Source organism: Mustela nigripes, chromosome X (genome assembly GCF_022355385.1).
Source record: "Mustela nigripes isolate SB6536 chromosome X, MUSNIG.SB6536, whole genome shotgun sequence".
Lineage (NCBI taxonomy): Eukaryota > Metazoa > Chordata > Mammalia > Carnivora > Mustelidae > Mustela > Mustela nigripes.
In genome coordinates this window covers 28,026,076-28,030,505 of record NC_081575.1, presented here as the reverse complement: position 1 = coordinate 28,030,505, position 4,430 = coordinate 28,026,076, and positions in this window count along the sequence as shown.

The window sequence follows — 4,430 nt, the reverse complement described above, 5'->3', positions numbered from 1 at the left end:
ATGCATCATTTTCTTTTACGGTTGTAATGAACCTATTACTGGATATTGTCTGATCAGATATATTATAATAGGACTTGATTTTTCTTCTTATATTAATCACCAAAAGGTAAACATGTATTTGAACATTATAGTTCTTGATGAATAGACGAACTGTAACAAAATTTTTCATACCTATGCAGAAGACATACGTTTTCTAGGTTTTACTAGCAGTTCACATTTTTTTAAAAAGTCTTTTTGATGTAATGTGTATCACTCTTGTTTTCTTTATAACATTTGAGTTTGCTCTTATGCTAATACATACAAGTAATAGGAACTAGTGGTGGCATGGTCATATAGAGGGTTGGGAGTTGGTAGGTTTAAGACTCATGCAGTTAACATATTTATGGAACAACTCTCACAGTCCAAATTCTATTTAATTTGAACAGCTGAAGTGATGAAATCTATCTCTGCCATTTGCTAGTTTTTTTAAATCTGCGAAAGTCACTTCTTTTAACTTTAATTTCCTCACTTACAGACTCGTTCAGATCACGGAACACAATAAAATTAAGAAAACTACTTTCCACATTTTAATTACAGTATACATGTTAGAGATTGCTATTATTTTGCAGTCACATTCCTTTTTCCTTTTGAATACTTTTTTTTAAATTTTTCCTTGGCTTATTTGTACCATCTGCAATTCAGATAACTTATTTCTGCATGTAGGCTAAACAGAGATGATCTCTATGTGCCTTTTCAGATTTCCATATGTTGGAGACATCTCAAACTCCTAGTTGGGGTATACGGCAAATTCAGAAATGTCCTGATAATGAGTGAGTCCAATTATTTGGTTTCAAATACTGTCCACAGAGCTAGTTTTAGCCTGAGGATAGATACCTCATTGAGGATTAAGTTTATTTTCTTTTTTGATTAAGCAGGCTCATCTTGGATTAAAAATACATACCCTTTGGAGATTGGTCAAACTCAAAACAAAGAAGATCTTTATAAAACTATGTCTTCCAGGATTTCAGGGCTTTTATATCCCCAAACAAGTGGCATTTATATCCCTAAATAAGTGGCGAGTAACTAACTAAATTAGTTTTCATACTCTTTGGAAGAGAAAAAACACTCATGGCAGAGACTCAGTAAGCAAAATCCCAAATTCTAATAAACTCACCTGACCTTTTTATTTCAGATGCCTTAATTGTAAGGCGAATATTGATCTGAGATCTGACCCTTCCTTCTTAATGATTCATGCAAAATCCCATTCATCTGTGGTCCCAAAGGAGTAAGACTCTCAATGGGCCTTCCTACTTTATTTAGTAAAAAGAAAACTTATCTCTTGAAAAGCTTGAGAGATGTAACTGAAAGGATATGAAAATGTGTATGTGTGCTTTAGAGAGTGTGATGGGCAAATAAAGTGAAATCCTTATTTGAGAAGCAAATTCAAATTGAAGAGATAGGAATTACCTAATTGGATATTTTTCAACCCAACTAAATTTATTATGTTTTTTCCTCATCAATTACACTGGTAGTTTTTAAGATCAGCTTTATTGAAGCATAATTTATAAATAATAAAATTCACCCATTTAAGTTTACAAGTTGATGAACTTTGACGAAGATATTCAGACCTGTAATCACACCACAATACTATATAAAGTGTTTATATCACCAGAAAAATTTCCCTCCTGGTTTCCATTTGTCCCCTCTTCCCATCCACAGCCCTTGGCAATCACTGATCTATCACTGTGGTTTTTCATTTCCCATGATTTCATATAAACAAAAGCATACAATATGTAGACTTTTGTGTCTGATGTCTTTTCGTTTGGCATAATAATTTTCTGATTCATAAATCCTGTTAAGTGTATCAATAGTAAAATCCTTAATTCTGAGTATTATTCCACTGTGTTGTTATGCAGGAATCTCTTGATACTCACTAGTTGACAGACATTTGGGTTGTTCTAGTGTTTGCCTTTTGTGAATAATGCTGCCGTGAATAGTCATGCATACATTTTCATATGGATGTATATTTTTATTTCTTTGTGTTAATAAATACCTAGCAACAGTATTACTAGATTGTATGGTAATTCTTTTACTTTATAAGAAATGTTAGTTTGGCAAAACAGCTGTGTTCTTTTCCGTTTCCATCATTAATGTTTGAGTTACCATTGCTTCCCATCTTCACCTAAACTTAACTGTAGCTTGTCATTATTATGCTTAGTTATTTCCGTGTATGTCGTAGTATCATATTGAAATTTTTAATTTGAAATTCAGTAAATGTGCTTTGTATGAGCTTACTTACCATTAGTATATCTTCTTTGTCTAAGTTTCTGCTAAATTTTTTTTGCCCATTTTAAAGATTAATGTTTCCATATTGAGTTGTAAGAGTTTTTTAAATATATATTCTATAAACAAAACCTTGATTAGATATAAGGCTTTCAAGTTTTTTTTCTTAATCTATTCTTTCCCTCTTTGTTCTTTAAGTTAGTCTTTCAAAGATCAGATGTTTCTAATTTATATATTTATATTATATTTTATATATTCTTTTAAAAATTATATAATTTATATATTTATATTTAATTTATATAATTTATATTTAATTTTTATAATTTATAATTTTTATATATAATTTATATATTCTTTTTTAATTCTTTATTTTACGTTCTTTACTTAGCCTAAGATCACACAAAGCTTTTCTTATATTTTATTTTAGAAGATTTGTAATTCTAGCTTTACCTCAGAGTCTATGTTACATTTCAAATAAACTTTTTTGTAGTTTGAAAGAACATTAAGTTTATTTTACTCTTACTGTTTCCATGTAGTTAGTTGTTTAAGCACCATTTGTGGAAGTCTTTTTTTTTCCCATTGAGTTATCTCAGCATCATTTTAAAAATTTATGTTGATTATATATGTGTGTTTTTTAAAAATTCACAATTCTCTTCTATTAATCTGTACATTTCTGTGCTTATGCCAGTGCCACAGCATCTTGTTTACTGCAGCATTATAGTTAGTCTTGTAGTTATATAGAGTATGCTTCCCAACTTTTTTCTTTTATTTCAAAATTATAATGGTTATTCTGAGTCCTTTGTATTTCCATGTAAAGTTTAGAATTAGCTTGTCAATTTCTAAAGAAAAAGTAAGCATACAAGGATTTCATTTGGGGTTATATTGGATCTCCTGTCAATTTAGGGAAAATTGATACTATGATATTGAGTCTTCCACCTTGGGCAGAACCTGTATCAACTAGTGTTATTCCTGTGAATGTGTTACATTTCATGACAAAAGGAATTTGGACATGTCATTAAAGTTACTAATCAGCTGAGCTTTAAATAGATTATTCTAGATTATCTGGGAAGAACAAATGTAATCAATCACTTGGGTCATTGAAAGCACAAAACAAGGGCAGAATTAGAATTATTCGAAATCCAAAAGTTAATTTTTCAAACCAATAAAAAGAGAACTAAACAAAGAAAAGTGTGTATCCCTTTAATGTTTCATATTTAAAGGTTTCATCTCTTTATTCTATTTGATTAAAGGGATTGAATTGAGTTAAACAGTGAATCATGCAAATTAAGTAGTGGTGGTGTTGCGTTGATATAACACACTGCAAATTACACATTGTTCCTGTGGGTTTGCTTTTTTCCCTCCAAAAATCCATCACCTCACTCTACTCATGGAAAAATGGCAAAGAAACCCAAATTGAGGGCATTCTATAAAATAAGTGATTAGTATTTTTTGGTAGTCTCTAGATCATTTAAAACTCAGAAACCCTGAGGATGTGTTACAGAATGGAAGAGACTAAGAAGAAATAATGGTAGATGAAATGTGAAATGCTGGGTAGGATCCTGGAACAGAGAAAAAGTATTAGTGGAAATAAGGTTTATGATTTAGTGAATTACATAGTACAAATGTTTCTTTCCCTGATTTTTTGTTTGTTTCTTTGTTTTTGATATTTGTTCCGTGGTAATATGTTAACATTAGAAGAATGTGGATAAAGTATATAGGGGAGTATTTTATACTATTCTCACAAGTCTGAAGTTGCTTCAAATGAAAAAAAAATTAAAAATTGTAGCAGAAGAATAAAATGGCCCACACATTGAAAAGTTCTGAGGACATAAGCATATGACAGATAATCTTTGATTGGTGTGTAGTCTTTCTTGATTAGGAAAAAAAATGTTGCCTGCTCTTATAGGCTGAACCTAAGAATCCTGAATGTGACACAGAGCAAAGAAGGGTTGAAGCAGCACATAAAAGGAATTTTTTTTAAAGATTTTATTTATTTATTTATTTGACAGATTACAAGTAGGCAGAGAGGCAGGCAGAGAGTGAGAGAGGAGGAAGCAGGCTCCCCGCTGAGCAGAGAGCCCGACGTCGGGCTCGATCCCAGGACCCTGGTATCATGACCTGAGCTGAAGGCAGAGGCTTTAACCCACTGAGCCACCCAGGCACCCCAC